The sequence below is a fragment of the Phacochoerus africanus genome, chromosome 8, assembly GCF_016906955.1.
Source record: "Phacochoerus africanus isolate WHEZ1 chromosome 8, ROS_Pafr_v1, whole genome shotgun sequence".
In the NCBI taxonomy this organism is placed as follows: Eukaryota; Metazoa; Chordata; class Mammalia; order Artiodactyla; family Suidae; genus Phacochoerus; species Phacochoerus africanus.
The window spans coordinates 165,631,744-165,657,580 of NC_062551.1; the positions used below are offsets into that span (position 1 = coordinate 165,631,744).

General features: G+C 40.6%; 1 protein-coding gene and 1 pseudogene across 1 annotated transcript in view; one reads left to right on the forward strand and one right to left on the reverse strand.

Moving 5' to 3' along the window:
- The window catches only part of ZSWIM5 (zinc finger SWIM-type containing 5), a 186,573-nt gene that overhangs the window by 106,723 nt on the left and 54,013 nt on the right, over positions 1 to 25,837 (forward strand). The gene's annotated exons all lie outside the window — the stretch shown is intronic.
- Positions 1,307 to 24,996, reverse strand: LOC125132200 (hsc70-interacting protein-like; annotated as a pseudogene).

The following is a 25,837-nucleotide window of genomic DNA, read 5'->3' on the forward strand; positions in this document are numbered from 1 at the left end:
GAAATCTCTTGGCCAAATAAGAAATTACAGCTATTGTGGTTACTACCTTACATAGTCACTCCATGTATTACATATTAAATTAAACCCAGCATTAAGTATGCCTGCACAATTACACTGTGAACAATAGCTGTGATGACAATAGTGAAAAAGGACCATCTTTAGCCCAAGAAGAGTTAAGAAGAAAAAATGTGAAAAGTAGAAAACAGAGTTGGGCATTTTCTGATCTGAAAACAATGTTTCAAACATAGGAATAATAAAAAGTATTCCCTTATGTCCTATGATATGAAAGATTTATTTTAGCTATCAGGCAAGAACAGAGCTAAGTAATCCAGTTCTACTGCAACAGGATTATAAGACGCATCCCTTCACCACAGTGTAAGATTTAAAAGCCTCTGCACTAAGTTGCATATTATATAAAGTGTAGTAAGATTGCTGCTGTCCCTACCCATGTCCTACTGCAGTATTGGTGGTCCCAGTAGTTTTATGGAAACACGTCATTAAAAAAATAATAAAGCAATTAAAATACAAGTCCAAATGCCTCAGTAGCCATATATCCAACGTAGACTATCTATTTAAATGTTGTGTTTGCTTCCCACTAACTCTTCATTTCATGCAAACTGTCTTCCATACTGAAGCATTTTCCTTGCCTAATTAATTCAAAGGAAAAAACTGAAATGGTTCGTAAAGAAAAATGTAGGGATTAGCATACTCTTTTGAGATATTATATATATATATATATATATACACACCCACCCCCACCCACCCCCCCCACATGTATATATATATATATATATATACTTTTTTTTTTTTTTTTGCTTTTTGGGGCTGTACCTGCAGCATATGGAAGTTCCCAGGCTAGGGATCAAATCAGAGCTGCAGCTGCTGGCCATAGCCACAGCCACAGCCATGCCAGATCTGAGCCACAGCTTCAGCCTACACCACAGGTCACAGCAACGCCAGATCCTTAACCCACTGACTGAAGCCAGGAATTGAACCCATGTCCTCATGGATGCTAGTCAGGCTTGTTACCACTGAACCACAACAGGAACTCTCTGTTTAAAATCTTTCTAAGGTTTAAAAATTGTTTAAAGTTTTAAATTTCTAGTAGGAAAACATTATCTGCATGAATATCCTGATGGCAAATCACTGTAAATGTTTCAGCGTCACTTGGGGCAGCGGGGTAGGATGATCTTCCCCAGCTATTTCATGAGAAGGCCAGAGGGACACTGGTTTGTATTGCTGCAGCCTCCATCAGGTGATCCAAATTGGTTTTCCTTCAGCAAGGGCTTTACTTCTCAGAAGGACATTATGCTTGACCTCCAAATTTGGCCGACAATTTACCAGTGAGATTCATAACCTTTGCGTTCCTCTGATATTTCGACATTTTCTGGGTTCTGAGCCACATCCTAGAAGGCCACCATAACTTCTGGATCCTGCATGGCTGCAAAAACCTCTGGGTCACTAATAATTTCCTTGAGTTCGGGCAATCCTGCCATTCCAGATATGCCCCCCTCCCATTCCAGGCATTCCTCTAGGAAAATTACCAGGCATTCCCCCCAGGAAAGCCACCTGGAAAAGAGCCATACTGACCTTCTGATTGTCATCTGGCTTCTTCCTCAGCCTTTTTAACCCTTTTATTCTTTCAATGATCTCTTGCTCTTCCCATTTTCACTCATACTTTCTCCGATGTTCAGCAGTTTTCTGGGCCCTTGGTTGAACTTTTCAGCTTTGCACTCGCATCTTCGTCATAACCTGCTCTACACACAAGGGTAAGATCATGGGCTGCTTCTTCCCAATGGCCCAGAAGTCTGTGTGCTTTCCCTCGCCACTTGTATACCTGAGCTGAACCAGGATTTATTTCAGTAGCTCTGTCACAGTCTCAGATGGCAGCATTTGGCTTCTGTAATTTGATGAAGACACTGGCTCTCTTGGCATATAGAATGGCCAAATGAGGATTTATATTGATGGCATCTATGGACAAGTCAGTGGCTTTCTGCAGTTCCTTTAGGGAATCAGTGACAGCCACTTTTTTTTTTTTTTTAATCGTTTGCCTGATCCATCATCTCCTCTGTTAATCTCTACATTTTCATCTCCCTCTTCTTGGGGGGCACCAGTGTCTGGTTCAATCACACCTTCATTGGTAATTTCTAGATCAGTTTCCTCGCTCGATGGTTCATCTGTCTTTGTTTTCCTCTGCCTTCTTACTGTCTGCTTTTAATTCCTTGGCATTTTTCTTCTGACTTAGTTTTATGAGTAGTAGATGGTATTTTAAGCCCCCTCCCCCCCCAATGCTCTCTGCCCACTCCCTCAGGGAGCACATTTCCTCAGTGTGCAGAAGGCCCAGGTCCTGCATACATATTTTTTACGAAGGCTCGAAGCTTGCTTGCTTTACAGGGGTCCGTGGTCCAGAGGTGGCAGACACATTGGACTCAGTGGAAGCCATAGCCTGATTCCAGGCCCACGCACTGGCTCAGCATCACTGCGTAAAGGGTTCTTGTCTTCTTTCTTATTGCATTCTCACAGTGGCTGGTACAGAGGACACAGTCAATAATGTAATTTAAATGAATGAATGAATGAATGAAAAAAAACTTTATCATATGATTCACCAAGTCTCATTTACCAGTCGAAACTTACTATATCCTCTTCAACTATTAGACCCTGAGATTAGTGCCAGGGATTATACCTTACTCATCACTATATTTTTAACACTAAGCATTGAATCTTGCATGCAAATGAATGATTGAAATGAACAAAATAGATGGTCATATTTTCTTTAGTATCGCCAATGACAGGGAACTTTTTTTGTTGTTGTTGTTGTTGTTGTTGCTATTTCCTGGGCTGCTCCCGCGGCATATGGAGGTTCCCAGGCTAGGGGTCTAATCAAAGCTGTAGCCACTGGCCTACGCCAGAGCCACAGCAACGCCAGATCCTTAACCCACTGAGCAAGGCCAGGGATTGAACCCGCAACCTCATGGTTCCTAGTCGGATTCGTTAACCACTGCGCCACGACGGGAACTCCCGACAGGGAACTTTTAATATTTTAAGGTAAATAAAACACAACCAACTCTTTGATTCATTCAGTCTGACATTTCAGACAGTGATGAAGTGATCCATTAGTGTCCGAGTGAAATATTATGAGGTTTATCGATGGTCTTACAACTTCAAGACTCCCAATCATCTTGTACCACAGAATTGATCGTGAGAAAGTCTGCAATTTATGTAGAAGACAGCTTGACGCAAATAAAAACTGTGTAGCAGTTGATCATAAGCCAAAAGCTGAATAGGCCAACTATGGCAGTGAGGCTCGGGGTCAAGAGATGCCCCTAGACCTAGAATTAAGATGATTATTAAAAATTGGAGAATGCTAAATAATGATATAAAGCAGAAGATACCTCTGACTTCTAAAGACTTAGTGTCCAACTTGGGTTCTTAGAATAGAAAGATGAGGGATTATAGGAAGAATAGAGCTAAAATAGCACCTATAGAACTTGATCGAGCAATTGGAAGGATGAAGTTTGCCATCCGTTGTGATGGCGAGGGCGACAGGTGAAACACATTTTGGATTTGTTAAGTTTGAGATGTTTACTAAGACCTTCAAGTAGGGAATTGGATGTGTGAATCTGGAGTTCGGGAGAGAGATCTTTATCTGAGATGTAAATATGAGAGTCAGTGGCCTATAGATATTATTTAAAGCAAAGGCACTAATTGAAATCACCAAGGAAATAATTCTAACTAAAGAAAATGGCCGAGGCCCAAGCCCTGGAGCATTCTAACATTGAGCTGGGGATAAGAGGAGGAACCAACTAAAAATATTAAAAAGGGGAGCCCAGTAAGATCAAGGGAAAACCAAGAAGGTGTGGTATCCTAGAACCCAATGAAGGAAACGTATCAAAGATGAGGGAGCGGTTAACGGTGTCACATGGAAGATCTGAGAAATACCTATTTAATTTAGCAATATGGAGCAGAGCCAAGACAGGTTCTGCCGTGACGTCATTTGAATCACTCCGTCCAGCCATGCCTACGGTGGGAGTTATCCATTGTGAACTTCCTGGTTGAATGAGCCAAGCCAGTCCCTTTTTTTGGTAGTGTGAGTTGAATGTCTGTCACTTTCAATGAAAAGAGTCCTAACCTGTCTTGTCTTCAAGATGGTCTTCATATTATTTTTAAAGTGAATTTTTTCTGGGTTTCCATTTTTATTTATGTTTATAAATACTTGCTGTTTATTACTTATATTTATATATATGCACATCTTCTTGTAAACAAATGTTTTGCAGTTTTACACATTGAAATCGAAGTTATTATAGGAAAACTTGGAAAAAATCAACTCTGCATTTTATCATGGTTTTATTTTGTATAGCTCGGTGTTTTATTACACAGGAAACACCCATTTAGCCACTCCCAGAACAAGAAACAGAATATTGCCAGCAGCCTGTCTCGCTCCGTCAGTCTCCACCCTCCACACAAATATAACTACTACCCTGACGCAATGGTAATCCGTTCCTAGCGTTTCTTTATTGTCCCACTTAAGCACATATACCTAAATGCTGTAACTTCAATTTGCATGTTTTTAAACTTTACGTAAGTGTTATCATGCAGTATACTTTTTTGTCTAACTTGACTCACTATTACGTTTATGAGATGAATCTATACCATTAAATGTAGTGACGTGGCAGCGCAGTCCACAGGTACCATAACGGAGTAGTTTCAGGCCTCCAGAAAGTTCTCTCAGGTGGCTTCTTGTCAATTCCCCCACCTTCCAAGAGGCAATGATTGTTTTAATATTTTTCACCTTAGACGAATTTTCCTGTTCTAGAATGTCATATAAATGGGATTATGGGTCCACATTGGGCATTTGTGAGATTCATTTGTAAGATTCATTATATTATGGGTATTATGTAAATTTCAAGTGGTTTTTGAGTATATGAATATACCACAATTTGTCCATTTTTATTTGAATAATCTTTGATTTTTTTCAGATTTTTTTGCTGTTGTGACTATAACTGCTATGAACATTTTTATACAAAGTTATATGGACTTTCCCTCCCCCCCCCATTTCTCTTGGCTACATACCTAGGAATGGAATTGTTGGGTCAAATTATTCAGAGATGTAAGTGAATATATCGTTTTGGAATTCATCAGTTTATTTATGGTTATTTCCACTTGCAGTATATGAAAGTTCTAGTTGCTCTACTTCTTGGCCAATATTTTTTTATGTCAGTTTTATAAATTTTAGCCATTCTAGTGAGTGTGTCATTTTGGGTTTAATTTACATTTCTGTAATAACTAATGATATTGAGCACTTTTTCATTTATTCATTAATCATTTGTATATCTTCCTTCATGAAGTGGCTGTTTAAATCTTTTTCCCATTTAAAAAAAAGTGTGTGGGTATTTTTGTTTTGTTTTGTTTTACTGTGTTGTAGATATTCTTTATATATTCTGGATACAAGTCCTTTAGCAGATGTTTTTGTCAGATATTTTCTTCTTGTCTGTAGCTTGCCTCTTCATTTTCTTAGTGTATTTTGTAGAGAAGAAAATTTGATGAAGTCTGATTTATCTTTTTTTCATGATTATTACTTTCTCAATAATGTTTTTATAGTTTTTTGGGCAGCCTCGTATACATGTTTAGTTAGATATATTTCTAAATATTTGAAATTTTTATGCTGTTATAAATGCTATAATTTTAAAATTACATTTTGTAATTGCTGGTCTATCAAAATACAACTGGTTTTTGTGTATTAAATTGTTATCCAGTAACCTTGTTAAATTCACTAATTTTAATAATTTGTCTGTAGATTCTTTTGGACTTTCTGCCTCCACAATCATATCCTCTACAAATAATGGGAGGGGTTCTTTTGTTTGTTTCTAATCATTACAGCTTTTCTTTTCCCTGCCTTTCTGCACTGGTTTGGACCTCTAGCACAAAGTCAGAGAAAAATGGTAATGTAGCATCCCTATCTTGTTCAGTTATCTTTTAAAAATAACCATCACCAAAACCAAGAAATTTTCAGCATTTAGTTTGTTAAATTACAGATTGAATATTATCATTAGTTTTTCTAAACCAAGAAGTTTTATCTGGGTGTTTAATTTTCTGTGTTGCAGAATTACTTAACTAATTTTTAAGTTGTCCTCATAAAAACTCTTTTTAAGCTGTCCCTCCAGGTATTGACATGGGTAAATACCTAGAGTGGGTTGAAGTCTCTAGCCTTTGTGATGTTTTGGTGTGTCTAGGGTTTTGCTCCTTCTAGGATGTTGCTCCAGTGCAGCTTATTTTTAATCAGGTGTACTCTGTGTTATACTTTATTTATAGCTTATTGTAATCCAGTGAAGCAAATGGATTAGTATCATAAGATGGGGATAGTATGATGACAGGATCAGGGCTTGCTTAAGATAACCCAGCTAGTGAGTGGCAAGACCCAGACTTAAATCCATAGTTTTTGATTTAAGATGTAGTGTACTTCCCATCATACACAGCCACTTCTGCTTGTGCCTTGGTGTTGGTTAGTTTGGAGAAAAGAGACTAGCTTAGAGACTGCTGAGGTGATGATCTAGACAGGCAGTAATGTGAACCCGAACTGGGGGTTACAATAATTAAAAAGGGAAATAGCATGCAGTTTGTGCTTTGCCATTCCCTTCACTATTTTTCTCTATTTTGTCTCGGGTCTATCCTGGCAGCTTTGTGTTGCCACCATGTGTTGTAACTGTCTGTCTACATGTCTCTCTCTTTTCAGATTTTAATATACTCAAGGACTGTGTCTTATTTATGTATCTTTATTGCTCAACCTTAGCACATTGTTCTGATGATGTTAGTGTTTGTTTGCTTAACTGAGTGAATGAATAGATAGATAACAGAACCGTTTTTGGAGAACTTTGTCAGCTTTGTATGTAGGAGACAAGGAATAGAACAAGTTGTAGAACATTTGACCACAGAGTTCAACACCAAATGACCAAGATGTTTTCTTTAATCAGGCCTGAGAAATCAGAGAAGCATAATTTGGGGAGAGATGATGAGTCCTTTTGAAACATGTTAAATTTAAATGACTCACTTAGGAGATGTTCAGAAGACAGTTGCAAATGTAGATCTGAAGCCTGGAAGATTTTTAGAGATATCATTTTAAGCTGTTCCAGCAAAAACTAGCCACTGAAATTACTTGAAACTGTCTCACCATCACTTCTCTCCTATCAATAACTTTAACAGCCTCCTAATCTCTGTGCTTCTGTTCCAGCCTCTCTCTTTTTTTTTAATTTTATTTTTATTATTTTTACAGAATAAAATACATATATAAATAAAACACAATTACATTCACACAGATTATTGTATCATGGATCCTAAGAAACAGATTAAGTGACCCCCTCTGGAGAAGTGGAATGGAAAATATGCTGAGACAAATAGGAAATTTATTCTATACTTTATCCCATTTTGTATGGCTTTCATCTTTACTATTTAGTATTATCTATTACATTTCAATTTTTCTTTAAATATTAGCATTATATTAAAATTGTGTATATTATACAACTAAAATTTATAAAGAAGAAAGCCTTGTATACCATTAACTATTTTATATAGCACAATAAAAAGAATAACTTAACTGGTAAGAATAACAAAAATAATACACCCTCTGAAAATAAGTAAAATATAAAATGCATAAATTGGCTAATAAACAGTGTGACTATATAAATATGTCCTCACAATTTGTTCCATCTCACTGATTCTTCAATAAAGGCATTACACCATTCTAGGTGATGTGATAAACAAGACATTATAGACTTTACATTGTACCATGGAGAGAAATGGTTATTAATAATGCAATTGTAGAACTATATTATTAATTGTACAGTGGCATTATTATAATTATCATAAATTCTTTGATGGTGAGGAAATCAGAATCAGATGTAAGAAGACTTTAGCATTCCAAGAATGATGTCAAATGACCCCCTTCATGGTGGATTATGTAGTTATCTACTATGAGATATATTTCTTCTCCAGAGATTCCTTGTTTGTGTATCAATTGTAGATTTTTGGTTTGCAGTTATTCTGAAGTTTTGATATAAGAGTCTATATGTATATGAGATTGTTTTAAGTTGTTGTTCTCTTAACTGCAAGTTCATCTCCAGTGTCCTGCATTTGTACCCACCTTTTTTCATGATTTCTGATTTTGGTGGTATAATTGTGCATGGATGATTTCATATCTTTACTGTATATATACCTTTACTGGTGAGCCTTGTCGTTTGTGGCATTTTTGTTTCCTGTTGCTGTCCTTTCTTATCTGCCTAGAGAAGTTCCTTTAGTATTTGTTGTAAGGCTGGTTTGGTGTTGCTGAATTCTCTCAACTTTTGCTTATCTGTGAAGGTTTTGATTTCTCCTTCAAATCTGAATGAGAGCCTTGCTGGGTAGAGTATTCTTGGTTGGAGGTTTTTTTCCTTTCATCACGTTAAGTATATCATGCCACTCCCTTCTGGCCTGCAGAGTTTCTGCTGAAAAATCTGCCAATAACGTTATTGGGGTTCCCTTGTATGTGACTTGTTTCTTTTCCCTAGCTGCTTTCAAGATTTTCTCTTTGTCTTTCATTTTGGTCAGTTTGATTAATATGTGCTTCGGTGTGTTCCTCCTTGGGTTTATTTTACATGGTACTTGTTGTGCTTCCTGGATTTGAGTGAGTGGTTCCTCTCCCATGTTAGGGAAGTTTTCGGCTGTTATCTCTTGGAGTATGTTTTCTGTCCCCTTCTCTCTCTTCTCCTTCTGGCACCCCTATAATACGAATGTTGGTGTGTTTCACGTCATCCCAGAGTTCTCTGAGACTCTCTTCATTTGTTTTCAATCTTCTTCCTCTTTTCTGTTTTGCATCCGTAATTTCCACTAATCTATCCTCCACCTCGCTTATTTGTTCTTCTGCCTCCTGTATTCTGCTGTTAGCTGCTTCTGGTGAATTTTTTATTTCAGTTATTGTATTTTGCATCTCTTCTTGTTTAAGTTTTGTATCTTGTATCTCTTTGCTCAGTGTTTCCTGTAAGTTATCCATCTTTGCCTCCAGTTTATTTCCAATGTTTTGAATCATCTTCAGCATCAACAATCTAAAGTCTTTTTCCTGGAGGCTAAGAATCTCCTCATCGCTTAGCTGATTTTTCTGGGGTTTTTCCTTTCTCCCTCATCTGAGTTGTAGTTCTCTGTCTTCTCATTTTATAAGTTTTTGGCGTGGTAACCTTTTTTACAGATAATAGAGTTGTAGCCTCTCTTACTTCTGGTGTCTGCCCCCCTTGTGGCTGAAGTTGGTATGGGGGGCTTGCTGTAGGCTTCCTAATGGGAGGGGCTGATGCCTGCCCACTGGTAGGTGGAGCTGATTCTAATCCCTCTGGTGGGTGGGGCTTAGTCTCTGGATGGGATTAGAGGCAGCTGTGTGCCTGAGGGGTCTTTAGGTAGCCTGTGTACTGAGAGGTGGGGCTGTGATCCCACCAGGATTGTTGTTTGCCCTGGGGCTTCTCAGTGCTGACTGACGGGTGGGGCCAGATTTTCCCAAAATGGCCACCCCCAGAGAAAGGTAGCTGCTGAATATTCCCGAGAGCTTTGCTTTCAATGTCCTTCCCTCACAACAAGCCACATTCACCCCTGTTTTCCCAGGATGTCCTCCAAGAACTGCGGTCAGGTTTGACCCAGATTCCTGTGGAGACTTTGCTTTGCCCTGGGACCCAGTGCACGTAAAAGTCCGTGTGCACCTTTTAAGATTGGGGGTCTCTGTTTCCCCCAGTCCTGTGGAGCTCCTGCGCACAAGCCCCACTGGCCTTCAATGCCAGATGCTCCAGGGGCTCTTTCTCCCAGTGCCAGATCCCTGCACGTGAAGGTTTGATGTGGGGCTCAGAACTCTCACTCTTGTAGGTGCATCTCTGTGAACCAGTTAGTTTTCAGTCTGTGGAGCTTCCCACCCGGGAGATATGGGGTTGTTTATATCGCAAAATCACCCCTCCTACCTCTTGATGTGGCCTCCTCTTTTTCTTCTGGAGTAGGGTATCTTTTTTAAGGTTTCCAGTCCATTTGGGTAGAGATTGCTCAGGCTTTAGTTGTGAATTTTGTTGTTTTTAGGCGAGAAGTTGAGCTCCAGTCCTTCTATTCCGCCATCTTAATCCTCTCTCCCAGCCTGTCTTTCAGTTCATTCGCCACAGTCCTACCAGAATGATCTTTCTAAAACATAGATCAGATCATGATATTGTCTTATTTCAAATAATCTTTTAGTGGCTCCTCTTGTTTTCAGAAGAGAATCGACACTCCTGTTTCCTTTATATTCTCATCCCTCCCCACCTCTTTGGGCACATCTCTCCATCCTCTTCTTACATTCCACCCTTCGGCCATGGAAAACTGCTCGAAGTCACATGTAGAGGCCACCATTACAGAAGTATAGGTGGGGGGGGTGATACTGCTACTAATAACAAGATTTGTTTCAGCAAATGTAAGATTGTGCCAGTCATTATTTAGAGCAATTTATATATAATAGCTAACACCTAATATGGCACATACCATGTAACAGCACGTTTCTCAGAGCTTAACACTTTGCCACACCAACCAGAGACACGTGGCTTCTTAGGTTCATTTAAACATTCAGACTCAAGACTGCAAAAGGCCTCACTTGACATCGGTCTACTCAAAAAACTATAGGATATTTCAAAACTTAAGTACAAGCTACAGTAATCAAAACGGTATGGTATTGACATAAAAGACATATAAACGAATGGAATAGAATACAGAATCAAGAAATAAACCTTCTCATACATGATCAAATGATTTTTGACAAGGGTACCAAGACCATTCGTTGGGGGAAAGTCTTTCAGCAATCAGTGCTGAGAAAACAGTGTCCACATGCAAAAGAATGAAGTTCTTTACTTAATACCGCATACAAAAACTGACTCAAGAATTCCCTTGTGAAGCAGCAGGTTAAGGATCCAGCCAAAGTTGTCACTGCAGCAGCTTGGGTCACTGCTGTAGCATGGTTTGATCTGTGGCCAGGAACTTCCATATGCAGTGGGTGCAGCCAAAAAAAAAAAAAAATTGACTCAAAATGGATCAAGGACCTAAATGTAAGACTTGAAACAATAAAACTCTTAGAAGAAAACATAGGACAAAAACTTCTGGACACTCTTTGGATTTGGCAGTAATTTCTTGGACATAACACCAAAGGCACAAGTAACAAAAGAAATTGAATTTCATGAAAATTAAAAATTTTGTACATCAGAAGATATTATCTACAGAGTAAAAAGACAACACAGAGAATGGAAGAAAATATTTGCAAATCATGCATTTGATAAGAAATTAATATCCGGAGTATATAAAGAACTCCTAAAACTCAACAACAAAAAACCAAACAACTTGATTCAAAAGTTGGGCTAAGGACTTGAATACACATTTCTCCAAAGAAGATACACGAATAGCTAATAAGCACATGAAAAGATGCTCAACACCACTGATCATTAGGGAAATGAATGCAAAACAAAACTCTAATGAAATACCACCTCACACCCAGTAGGATGGCTGTTATTAAAAACAAAAACAGGGGGTTCCTGTTGTGGCACAATGGTTAACGAATCTGACTAGGAACCATGAGGTTGTGGGTTCAATCCCTGGCCTTGCTCAGTGGGTTAAGAACCCAGTGTTGTCGTGAGCTGTGGTGTAGGTCGCAGACACGGCTTTGGATCTTGCATTTCTGTGGCTGTGGCCGAGGCCTGCGGCTACAGCTCTGATTAGACCCCTAGCCTGGGAACCTCCATGTGCCGAGGGAGCGGCCCTAGAAAAGGCAAAAAAAAAACAAAAAACCAGTATGGAGTTCCCCTCGTGGTGCACTAGAAACAAATCCAGCTAGGAATCATGAAGTTGCAGGTTCAATCCCTGGGCTCAGGGGTTAAGGATACGGCGTTGCCACAAGCTGTGGTATAGGTTGCAGACACAGCTCGGACCTGGCATTGCCGTGGCTGTGGTGTAGGCCGGCAGCTGTAGCTGCGATTAGCCCCCCAGCCTGGGAACCTCCATATGCCGAGGGAGCAGCCCAAGAAATGCAAAAAGACCAAAAAAAAAAAATGTTAAAAATACAGAGTTCCCGTTGTGGCACAGCAGAAACAAATCCAACAAGTATCCATGAGGATGCAGGTTCAATCACTGGCCTCCCTCAGTGGGTCAGGGATCCGGCGTTACCGTGAGCTCTGGTGTAGGTTGCAGATGAGGCTCGGATCCCATGTTGCTGTGGCTGTGGCATAGATCGACAGCTGTAGCTCCATTTCGACCCCTAGGCTGGGAACTTCCATATGCCATGGGTGCAGCCCTACAAAGCAAAAAAAATTTTTAATTAAAAAAAATAAAAATAGAATTACACATGGCCCAGCAATTCTGCTTCTGGGTATAAACCCAGAGGAATTGAAAGTAGAGTTTCAAAGAGATATTTATATATCCATGTTTATAGCAGCATAATTCACAATAATTAAAATGTGAAAGCAACAACAGTGCCCATTGATGGATGAATGGATGAGCAAAATGTGATAATACATAAGTTGGAGTATTATTCATCCTTAAGAAGGAATAACGTTCTACAGTATGCTACAGTATGAATGAGTACATTATGTTAAGCAATTATGCCAGTCCACAAAAGACAAATACTGTTTGATTCCACTTACATGAGGTACTTAGAGTTGTTAAAATCCTAGAGACACAAAGTAGAATGGTGGTTGCCAGGGACTTGGGGGAGGGAAGAATGAAGAGTTATTTTTTAATAGGTATAGAGTTTCATTTTACAAGGTGAACCCATTGTGGGGTTGGATGAAGATGATGTTTGCACAGCGGTGTGAATGTATCTAAAACCACTGAACTGCACATTAAAAATGGCTCAGGTGGAATGTTATGCGTATTTTAACGCTATTTTTAAAAAAAATAAAACAAGGTTATAGGATAGGATCCAAAGCTTGCTAGCAAGACAGCATCAGGCATTCTTCAGTGAGAGCTTGTGGCATTTTGTAGAGCTGTCCACACAGCTGTCCAGGAGCAGCTCTTTTCCCCATTGCTCTAGGTGATGCTCGAGTAGAAAGAAATGAGATCCACATAAGACGGGTCTGGGAGTTGCCCTGACTTAAAACGCTTATGTCCCACAGGAGTCAGCATCTCTTATAGCAGTACCATAGGCATGATATTTAGGGTCCCTATAAGGTTTTTCCAAGTTATGGGTCACCACTCAAGGGAGCCTATAGATTTGGCATACAATAGGTATTTATAATTCTTCCAGTTTTAACCAGTCAGGTGTCTTTGTAAACCATCGTGTTGCTTAAGAACATAGTTGAACTTCTGCCTTTATCAAGTTTTCAGGGGAACATCATTAAAAAGATAATCAAAAGTCAATGTCTCGTGAAGAAAGGGAAGAGTTTTGTTAACCCTTTACCCACACACATTAACCCGTTTATTCCTTACTACAACAAAATAAGGTAGTGAATATTATTATCCCTTTTTATAAATAAGGAAGCTGAGGTACAGAGAAGTTAGGTTCAAGGTCATACAACTATTAATACAGATGCTAGAACATGAACCCGGGCAGTACGACTTCTAGCACGTACTCTTTTAACCCTTGTGTTAGGCAGAATAATAGCTTTCCAAAGATGTCCACACCCCTGTCACCAGAACCTGTCCGTATGTTATATTATATGGCAAGGATGAATTAAGATTACAGTGGGGATTAGGAGTTCCCGTCGTGGCACAGTGGTTAACGAATCCGACTAGGAACCATGAGGTTGCAGGTTCGGTCCCTGCCCTTGCTCAGTGGGTTAAGGATCCGGCGTTGCCGTGAGCTGTGGTGTAGGTTGCAGACGCGGCTCGGATCCCTCGTTGCTGTGGCTCTGGCGTAGGCCGGTGGCTACAGCTCCGATTCAACCCCTAGCCTGGGAACCTCCATATGCTGTGGGAGCGGCCCAAAGAAATAGCAAAAAGACAAAAAAAAAAAAAAAGGATCACAGTGGGGATTAAATTTACTACTAATCAGTTGACCTTAAGATGGGGAGATGGAGGCAGAGGCAGGTGATGCAGTGTCAGACTGCTTTAGTGGAGGCGTAGCCGTGACTGATAACGAAGATGGAAGGGGTCACCAGCCAAGGAAAAGCTGGAAAAGGCAGGAAAATGGATTTTTTTCCTCTAGAGCCTCCAGAAGAGACAGCCTTACAGACATGTTGATTTTTAACCCAGTAAGACCTATTTTTGGACTTCTGACTTCCAGAACGACGGGACAGTAAATTTGTGTTGTTTTAAGCCACTTGTTTTGTGGTATTTTGTTATGGCAGCAGTAGGACACTAATACAATCACTATACTGTACTGCATCTCAAATTATACTGTACTTCGTACTGCCAGGCTTCCTCACATTGCTGGTTTGCTTCTGCATGTGACATTCTGCCTCCCTTCCCCACTTCTGGAAGCTCTTGTATGCCCCCCACCCCTCAGTCTAGACTGGTTATTTCACCCCTGTGCTTCTGATTCTCTCTATAGCACGTCTCATGTTGCGTGCCAGATGACGGAGATCTCGCTACCTGTCCACCACCTCACCTTGATGTCACCACTGCCTGCAAGTCATCCCCTCAGCCTGGACTCGTTGTTCCTGCTCTGCTTTCTTATAATACCACTTGCTGACCCTTGTTATAACATTTACCTTCCCAATTATAAATATTTACTTGCCTGTTCTCCCATTAGACACTGTTCCTTCTTATCTTGGTATCCTTGGTACCCAGCCTGGTACCTAGCACATTTTAAGCACTTAAATAGTTTGATGAATGAATCAATTATTCTGTCACTTAGAATTGCTGTTGGAATATTATATTCATCCTGAGGTTAAAAATCAAATTTTTTTCTCTTCATCAGAGTACAAAAAACAAGAAAAATAACTTACTGTGGCCACCATCAAAAATATGGTAATAAACCTGCTGATCTAAGGTTTATCCCTTTCAGCATTCATTATCTCAAGTGATCATTAATTTTCAGCAGTATTTCCCTAGATAATAGCCTGATCATTTTTCCTTTTCCCTTCAATTTTGCATGAGAAAAAAAATCAAATATTTCACCTGGTATAATGTTTTGGTCCAGACTGGGATTCCACTATGTAGTCCTGGACCTTTGAGCCAAAGAAACTTCTTTGGCTTTTGGTCTTCCTGGACTTTCTAGATTTTTATCTTTTGTTTTTACCTTATCTCAGGTAAGAGCATTTCCATTCGCCTTCCAGGACGCTACACGTTCATGCCTACAAAATATTCTACAGGCTTCTTCACCACATTCTTGATCTCGGGGGTGCCTACATGAACTACAGAGGAACTCTTGAATCTAGACCTGGGGTATTAGAGAAAACTCATCTAGCTTTGTCTCTTTCTCCTATAGGCTCCTTAGTAAGCAAATTTTCTGACTTAGCAGAAGGAAACTTTTCTTTTCCTTGATGTCACTACCTTCTGAGTACACGTGTACTGTAATTCTGAGACTAGGGCCAGAGTAAATTGAACTTTGAATTGATCATGACTGTTTATATACAAAAATCTAAACTCAATTTATAGATGAGAAAAATAAATTACATCACACAGAGCCTGGGAACCGATAATGCACAGTTCACATCTTAGATATTTCAAAGGTGATTCAGGGAATTTTTCTAAAGAATATGCATGAGGAGAGGAATATTCTGTTTAGCAGTTTTGTTCCCTGCCTTTGGGGTTGGAGCAGCAAAGGAGTTAAAAGCCACATAAGAACAGGGGGCACAAGGAAATACTAGCTGGTTGATGGGATTGTACAGTAAGAATGTAATTTTGGTTCGGAAGAGTTGCTGACACTGGAGATTTTTTCCAGTGAAGAGCTGCTCTTTGGATCCAGTGGATGATGTGAATGCATTTAGAACCCCGAGTGGAGACCTAATGAGAATATCTTCTGTTCAGTGGGTGTTTGCATAGAATCAGGTTACTGTAGAACGTGGAAAAATGGTTTGCTCCAGTTTCTAAACAAAATGAAAAGCATTGTGCTAATTGAATTTGTTTTGACATTCTTGCTGCCCCACACAGGTCAAGTTGCAGGATAGAACAAAAGAATAAAGCTAAAGGGTAATGTGAGGCCTTGACCAAAATGCAGTAAATGTTAGGAATGGTGTTCCTGCGGCCTTTGAATCCTTTAGATAAAGAGTGTCAGAGGATTAAGGTTGCCTAAAACTTAGTCTTTTGATTGCTATATGAATTTGATTGCAACTCATATGATATCTATGCATAGGCATTTTTCTTTAAATCTTCTGAGGTCAAGGCGCTGCTCAAAATGAGTGGCTCTTTAGATATTGGAACAAAGAAGTTAACTGCAGTTAAAGTCAGAATACTAGCATAATAATAACATTTTTGAGTACTTATGATATGCCAGACACTATTCTAAGGGCTATATATTAACTCATTTAGTATAATTTCAGTATTTCCTGATGATTTGATTCAGTGCGTACCATCTTGAGAAGTAGCCAGTTTTTACTCTTGGAGAAGGGTACTTGGGTAATTTTTAATGCTTTAATATAAATCTGAATATTATTTTGAAGGCTCTCAAAAATAAGCATTTGATCCCTCAGTGTTTTGGTTGATCAAAAACAGCTATGTGTATCCTTCTTTTTTTTTTTTTTTTTTTTTTTCCCCACACCTGTAGCATGTGGAAGTTCCCAGGCCAGGGATCAAACCCATGCCATGACAGTGACCCAAGCCACTGCAGTGGCAATGCTGGATCCTTAACCCACTGCACCACAAGGCAGCTCCTCCTCTTCCTTTTGAAAAGGAGTTTATTGTTTAGGTTTTGTTTTCTCCCATTGATGAAGACTGCTAAAGGGAGCAGGGTAATATCTGAAATCATTTTACAATTATATCTTGCCCTTTTCTCTGTTCAAATCCGTAACCCAAGTGGTAGTTATTACCCTGTAACATCCATTTTGGCAGCATGTGTACCTTATATGTGTGCACTTTGCTTGTGCAAAGAACTGCTTAAGGAGCAAGGTATTTTTCCCCAATCTGTGTTCACATTTGTGAACTGAGGAGCAGTCATCTGATCTGCAGTTCTTAATAGATTGGTTATCCATCAGTACACAACTTGTTCTGTAAGTATTCTGATCCACAGAGTGGCAGGAGCAGGGGAGGGGGGGATGAATTTATCATTTTCAAAGTGATTGTTTTATGCATATTTGACTTTTTAATGAATTTTTCCAACAAACCCTTTCCATTTTACTTTTTTCTACATAAACTCTTTCTAAAGTAACGGGAAAAGTAACTCAGTCCTTTAAAATATACACCTAATCCCCTTAAGAGAGACCCAAGTAAAAGAGCCCTGGAAAACTGGGTAATGCAAGGGTATCTCTAAGTGAATGCCTGGGCTTGGGAAACCTCATTGTTCTTTAACCGCGTTGCTGGCACAGATGGGGAGCGGAGACCATAGCTGCTGAAGCTTGGTGCTGAGACGGGCCTGTGGCTGCTCTTCAGAGGTTAACACAAGGAAAACCTTGATTTGCCAGAGGAGTCTGGGATGGGAGCAGATGGCCGCAAGAAGGGCCCTCCAGCTTACTCAGCTGCTCTGAGAAGCTTAGGGTGACCTCTCTAATACAAACAAGCCAAATAGCTCTCACGGTAATGGGGCCGCATCATTTGTATTCGCGAATAACAATCCTGCTCCTCACTTTGCAACCTCTCGCACCCTCACCCAGTGTGTGAGCGCCATCTGCTTCCTGTGAGCTTATATAGGCTCTGGCTCTGGCCAGTTGGGATTGCTGTTGAACGATATATCTGGGAAACGTGCTCTTTCCACATTACTCTCACATGAGTCCGATAGGCATACAAGTATCATTATGTCTGTTAGCATAATCAAGAAACTGAGGCAAGGAGGCGTTGAGGGGTATTGGAAGTAGAATTGAAGCACCCTGATTCCCCAACTCTGTATGGAATAGTATGAGTCCACACACCCACTCCAGTGCTCTCATTTAGGCCGTGGTTATCCAGCTTTTGAATAAGGCTTTCTGGAAGGGAAATTAGTTATTTTGAGGCTATCACTTTCACTGTTTTAAGCCTTTGTGTGGCTAACGTTTTGCTAGGTGACAGAAAGGAAACAGAGTGGCTGCTGGTATACTGCCATGGCCTTCCAGGAGACAGGAATTAAAGGTCTAATTTATACTATAGAGTTTCATCAAAACCAAATTTACTCAAGAGGAACGCTCTCATTCAAAGGAGTTACCTAGTTTATATATCTGTGTGTGTATACACTGAAACTGACTATAAGAAAAATTATTCTCTTTGTAAACCACAGCTCTCCTTTTCCCTGCCATTGGCGGAAGCTACATTCATTTTCATGCATTAGCACCTGCTCAAGGGTCTGAAGAATCAAAAGAGCAATGAGCAAAGTGGTTTTAATTGCCTAAGCTTTCCTAAAGGCTGTCTTGCACTCAGCAACACAAAAGACTTTGAATGGTGTCAGAGGGCTGTACTTAGAAGTGCTTTCTCGTCGAACTTTCAGATGATTCACACACTGTCCTGAGATGTGTGGTACAGATGAGTTCATGAGCCCATCTTCATTCCAACCGCCAGCATCACAGAGCACTTGTCAGTTTCAGCTGCCTTGAACAATCTCCCAGGAAGCCAAAGCAAAGTCAGAGTTTACTGACCTGTCATTAGTGCATCTTTGTAGAACTGTGCTTGCTGATTACTTTTATAAAATTGTGTACAGGAGTTCCCGTCGTGGCACAGTGGTTAACGAATCCGACTAGGAACCATGAGGTTGCGGGTTCGGTCCCTGCCCTTGCTCAGTGGGTTAAGGATCCGGCGTTGCCGTGAGCTGTGGTGTAGGTTGCAGACGCGGCTCGGATCCCGCGTTGCTGTGGCTCTGGCGTAGGCTGGTGGCTACAGCTCCGATTTAGCCCCTAGCCTGGGAACCTCCATATGCCGCAGGAGCGGCCCAAGAAATAGCCAAAAAAAAAAAAAAATTGTGTACACATAATTTATAAACTGTATAGTTGTATTCGGTCTGTTGTAGGAGTTAAGAGTACAGGTTCTGGAGCCAACTCTGTTAAATCCCAACTCTGCCTTTTACAAGCTGTGTGATCTTAGACAAGCTCCTTTACCTCTCTGAGCCTCAGTTTCCTCATCTTAAAAAGGGCAATAACGGCAACAATAGGAGTTCCTGCTTTGGCACAGTGGGTGAATGATCAGGTATTGCTGTAGCTGTGGCTCAGATTCGATCCCTGGCCCAGGAACTTCCTTATGCCACGAGTGCAACTGAAAAAAGAAAAAAACGGGGCGGGGAGGTGATAATAAACAAACCCAGCTTGTGTGCTATTGTGAAGATTTAATTTGTTAGTACATGGGAAGTACTTAGAACACTCTCTGGCACATAATAAATATCCAGTAATTGTTAGCTAAAAAACTGCTCATATTTTACCTTTTAAAAAAATGCATTGAAAATTAGAAGAATAGCTATCCATTTGAGGCATAAATATGAATTATAGAAAATAATCTTGATGCTTCACCATTATTAGCTTTGCTCACTATCCCAGTAGAATTGTTTAATTATTATTATTAGGAGTTCCTATCGTGGTTTAGAGGAGACAAATCTGACTAGCATCCATGAGGACACAGTTTCGATTCCTGGCCTCACTCAGTGGGTTAAGGATCCAGTTTTGCCGTGAGCTGTGGTGTACGTTGCAGACGTGGCTCATCTGGACTTGCTGTGGCTGTAGTGTAGGCTAGCAGCTGCAACTCCGAATCGACCCCTAGCCTGGGAACTGCCATGTGCCGCAGGTGCGGCCCTAAAAAGACAAAAAACTATTATTATTATTATTATTATTAATTTTGGCCACGCTTGTGGCATGCATAAGTTCCCTAGCCAGGGATCAAACTTGAACCACAGCAGTGACAATACTGAATCTTTAACTACTAGGCCAAACAGGAACTCTAGAATCGTTTAATTAGGCTGATTTTATTTTAATTATAAAATCAGGGATTTTATAAGCCTGATTAGTTAATTCTCTGTAAATCATGAATGTGGATATATAAATTAAAGCTTTGGCTTAGTGTTCATTTATTCATTCATCCGTAAGTAAATGCTTTTTAAGCCCTTATAGTGTACCTGATATGAAAATACAGAGATGAAGATGACGTAACCCTTCTTTCAAGGAGTTTAAATCTAAAAGGAAAAGGCAAATATAAAAGCTATTAATTACACTAATATCAAGTGCTGTAAGAGAGATATGACTGATAAAGTAAAAGCTCAAAAAGAAGTATTTAATTCTCCAAGGAGATCAGAGAAGATTCCCCAGAGTAGGTATCACTTGAGTTGAGAATTACGGATACGGAGGCGAGAAGATCACACTTGGTACAGGGGACATAGAGACTAAGAAAACCCTGCATAGTCGAGTCTGCAAGTAATTTATTGTGTTGAGTGTGTTGAGAAATGGTGAGAAGCAAGTCTGAAGCGATAAAAAGAGGCCACATCGTAAGTTAGAACTGTACCCTATAATCAGTGAGGAACTGTTTGAAAGAGTTTAAGCATTTCAGGTCAACAAACATTGTCATAGTTTTTTGTTTGTTTGTTTGTTTGTTTTTTTTGCTTTTTACGGTCGTACCTGCGGCATATGGAAGTTCCCAGGCTAGGGGTCGAATCGGAGCTGCAGCTGCAGCTGCCAGCCTGCATCACAGCCACAGCAACACCAGATCCAAGCCACGTCTGTGACCTACACCAAAGCTCACGGCAATGCCGAATCCTTAACCACTGAGCGAGGCCAGGGATGGAACCTACATCCTCATGGTTCCTAGTCAGGCTTGTTTCCGCTGCACCACAATGGGAACTCCCATAAATGTTTTTTCTATGCCAGATTCTGTGTTAGGTACCAGGACTATAAAATGAATAGGTCTGTTCATGTTGCAGAAGATAGGTAGAGGGAATAAGACTTGGAGGCAGGAAGATTAGTTAATCCAGGCCGGAGATTATTATGGTCTTGGGCTGAGGCGGTGTTAGGCCAGTGAAAGGGAAGGGGCTCGAATGGAAAGATGCTTAGGAGACAGAATCCACGTCATTTTGTGACCCTCGTGGATATGGAGCAGAGGGAGGAGCTAGGATGCCTCCCCGAAGCCCTGGCTCCCACCTGCTTCTCCACCCTCACTGCACACTGCTTTCTTTACCCTCTCGCAGCTGCTAGTCCTCTTTACATTCTGTGAACATTCCATGTTCCTCCTGGCCTTAGCACTTCTGCATATGTGCTTTTTTTTTTAATTTTGTTATTGTTATTTCCCCAATACAATTTTTTTTTTGCTGTATAGCATCGTGACCCAGATACATATACATATATAGATTCTTTTTTCTCCCATTATCATGCTCTATCATAAGTGACTAGACATAGTTCCCAGTGCTACACAGCAGGATCTCATTGCTAATCCATTCCAAATGCAATACTTTGCATCTATTAACCCCAGCTCCCAATCCATCCCACTCCCTCCCCCTAGGCAAAACCACAAGTCTGTTCTCCAAGTCCATGATTTTCTTTGCTGTGGAAAGGTTCATTTGTACAATATATTAGATTCCAGATAAAAGTGATATCTTATGGTCGTTGTCTTTCTCTTTCTGACTTGCTTCACTCAGTATGAGAGTCTCTAGTTCCATCCATGTTGCTGCAAATGGCATTATTTTGTTCTTTTTTATGGCTGAGTAGTATTCCACTGTGTATATATACCACATCTTCCTAATCCAATCATCTGTCGATGGACATTTGGGGTTTTGTTGTTGTTGTTGTTTTAGGGCTGCACTTGTAGCATATGGAAGTTCTCAGGCTAGGGGTCAAATCGGAGCTGCAGCTGCCAACCTACACCACAGCCACAGCAATGCCAGATCTGAGCCACATCTGCGACCTACGCCACAACAACACCAGATGCATAAACCACTGAGTGAGGCCAGGGATCAAACCTGCATCCTCATGGATACGAATCAGGTTCTTAACCCACCCAGCCACAACTGGAACTCCTGCTTTTTTTTTTTTTCTACCTGGAGTTTTCTTTACCACTCTTCTGCCATTCCCCATCCTTTCGCCTGGTTAATTCTAATTTATTCTATAAAATTCTGCTCAAAATGTTATTTCCTCAAGTATCCCATCCCTCACCACTCCTGTCCCTAAACCAGGTCGGTGCTTCCATGTTATACACGATCCTAGCATTCTGTACTTCTTCACAATTAGAATTAAATAATTACCTGTGGACTTAGTTGTTGAATATCTGTCTCCCCAGCTAAAATATAAACACCATAAAGCTGGGATCATTTGGTCTTTTCACAGATGTATCCTTGGGAGCGAACATAGCAGATCTTTAATAGTTATTGGTTGAGGAGTTCCCGTCGTGGCGCAGTGGTTAACGAATCCGACTAGGAACCATGAGGTTGCGGGTTCGGTCCCTGCCCTTCCTCGGTGGGTTAACGATCCGGCGTTGCCGTGAGCTGTGGTGTAGGTTGCAGACGCGGCTCGGATCCCGCGTTGCTGTGGCTCTGGTGTAGGCCGGCGGCTACAGCTCCGATTCGACCCCTAGCCTGGGAACCTCCATATGCCGCAGGAGCGGCCCAAGAAATAGCAACAACAACAACAACAACAAAAAATAGTTATTGGTTGAATGACTTAACTAACCTTGATTTAAGATAATTTTTAAAAGATCAAAATTAATATCTTTAGATGTTTTGGCTCTTCGAATTTCTTGTGGTCTCTAAAGAGAAGACATGGACTGTGACGTTCTGGTTGCTGGATTGAATCTGACTGGGGAGACCATGTATTGCTATTCTCTGCCGTTTTCCCCTGCCAGGATTCCAGTTTGCTGTCAGTTTGGTGATTGGGTGTCATGGTAACTGACTGTATGTAAACAAAGGATGAAAATTGAGTTAGTATGATTTAGCCATGTCCTAATTAAAAAAAAAAAAATTCTTTTTTAAGGAGCAGTGCCAAACATCACTCTGATTTTCCTAAGCCACAATACGAAGTTGGAGTTTGGGAAGCATTATAGTAGAAATAAATTGCTCGGTGCTTAGACTCTAAAGCCAGACTGCCTAGGTTCAAATCCTCACTCTGCCCCTTACAGGCTGTGTAAAATTCGACAAGTTAAATCATTTCTCTCAGCCTCAGTTTCTTTACCTGCCAAGAATGGAGATAGTAGCACTAAACACGTACCATTGTGGTGAGGCTGTAAATGATGTGATGTTGGTAAAAGAACACATGGTCAGTGTGCAGAACTGAAGTGATGAGAAGCTGTTTTCTTTTTAAATCCAAAGAAGCAATTGGGCTGTGTTCCAGAAGTCTATTAATTTGAAGGCAGCTCTTTACGCATTTACTTTTCCTCCTTTTTATTTCTTTCTTTTGTCTTTTTATGGCCACACCTGTGGCATATGGAAGTTCCCAGGCCAGGGGTCCAGTCGGAGCTGCAGCCACCGGCCTTCCCCACAGCCACAGCAACCTGAGATCCAAGCTGCACCTGCAGCTTGCACCACGTGAAACTCACGGCAATGCCAGATTCTTCACCCACTGAATAAGGCCAGGGATCAAACCCACATCCTCATGGATACTAGTTGAGTTCATTAACCGCTGAGCCACGACGGGGGATTCCTACTTTTCCTAGTTTTTAAAGCCTAAGATGTGTCACTATGTGAATTTGAGGTCATTTTAATTTCTGTTATCATGAGTGTAATCATGCAATAAAGTTGGGGCAAATTGTCTAACTTGTCTGAGCCAGTTCCTCATCTGTGTAATTATTTCATTTTCTCTTCTGCCCCCTACTATTTGATTCTGAGTCTTGGCTTTGCTGCTTCCCGGCAGAATGACCTTGAGCAAGGTACTTAACCTCTCTGTGCTTGTGTTTCCTCACATGTGAAATGGGAATAATAATAGTCATCAGTCAGGGTTTTTCAGAGAAATAAGGAATTGGCCGACACAATTATGGGAGCTGACAAGTCTGACCTCCGTAGGGCAGGCCATCAAGCTGGAAATTTGGGGGTAGGATCTGATGCTGCTGTCTTGAGGCAGAAATTCTTCTTTCACAGAGAAACCTCACTTTCACCTGTGAGGCAAGTGCTTGGATGAGACCCACCCACATTATTAGGGATAATTTCCTTTGGTAAAAGTCAGCTGGTTGTCGATGTGAACCACATCTGCAGAAGTCCTCCATGGCAACACCGATCAATTAGGTGTTGATTGAGGTAACTGAGTTCTGTAGCCTAATCAAACTGGCATCCAAAACTTAGCATCACACCTACTATCACATTCATAGAAATTGTGAAAATTTAATGTGTGGATGCATGTAAAGCACTTAGAGTCTAACACCTAGGAGGCACTCAAAAAGAGAAGCTATTATTATATACTCTTTAAATCCTCAGAGTACTCTGGCTCTAGAAAAGATGATAAGATTCAGTGATAGTCGCTATGAAATTCTATCTGTGCTGGATTGAACCTTGAAGGTCTTCTTCACCAGCCTCTCATCTTAAAAATATGCTTGCTGAGGTCCAGTCAGTTTTCATACTGCAACAGAGTGATTTTGCTTTTTTTTTTGTCTTTTCTAGGGCCACACCCGAGACATATGGAGGTTCCCAGGCTAGGGGTCTGTCTAATCGGAGCTACAGCTGCTGGCCCACAGCAACATGGGATCCGAACTGTGTCTTCGACCTACCCCACAGCTCACGGGCAACGCCAGATCCTCAACCCACTGAGCAAGGCCAGGGACCGAACCCGCAACCTCATGGTTCCTAGTCGGATTCATTAACCACTGAGCCATGACAGGAACTCCCTGATTTTACTTTTTGATAGTGATGAGCAATACACAGAGTAAGCTCTGCCCTTGTGGAGCTTACATCTTAATAAGATACCCATTGTTTCTGTCCCAACTCTAACCAGTATTCTTACTCGTTTTCATGTAGGAATGAAAGAATTGGGTTCAGAGACTGTCCCTGAGCAAGCAGAAAGGTTTATACTCACCTTTTAGATTCAGAGACTTGGAAGCCATGCTTTTCTCACAGAAGCACCATTGTCTTATTTGAAATTTTAAAGTAGTCCTTCAGGGTCTCTTCTCACCAGGACTTAAATCATTGCCTAAATACTCCTGAGGGCCTAAGGGGAAACAAAAATGAACTTTCTTAGCACCGGGTTTTCAACCACTCTAAAACTCGGCCACTGGGGAGTTGTCTCCAATTTCCTTGACATGGCGACCCAGTAACAAAAACTGCATGAAAGCATGAAGAATAAATCTTTAGGACACGTTACAGTTTGATCAAGTACTTTTAAGAGACAGGCAGAGCAAGTATTATTATCCCCACTTTATTAAGGAGGAAGCTTAGGCTCAGCGTTGCAAAGTGAGTTGACCCAAACTACATAGTAAGTAGCAAGCTCTGGCTGCCTCCGTCCCAGTGTAGTGCGCTCTCTGTTGTGTCATTTTGCAGGCCATCTCTAGGGGATAGCAATCTGTTGAGCTGCTTCTCAATCCTGCAGTTCTCTTTCTTCATTTTAAGGTGAAGACGGTCTTTGTCCATACGTAATTACATTTGAATGCAACTTTTTTTTACTTTGCTTTAAACAAGTGACAATAAATATTTTTAAACCTGCAACTTCGTTGAGAAAAAGCCTCTGGGAACTTTTAGCTATATATCCGAAGGCTATGAAGTTAGCCAATTAATGTCGATACTTTTCTTGCTCTGGAAATTCATCTTAACTTTTCAAGTAATGTGCACCTTTCCTAGGATTGGACCTACATGTGCCTTTAATAGTGTTAATTTTGCTAGTTTTTATGAGTATGTTTATATATTTAGGTCTTATTCTGTAATTAACCTTAATTATCTGAAACTTAAACT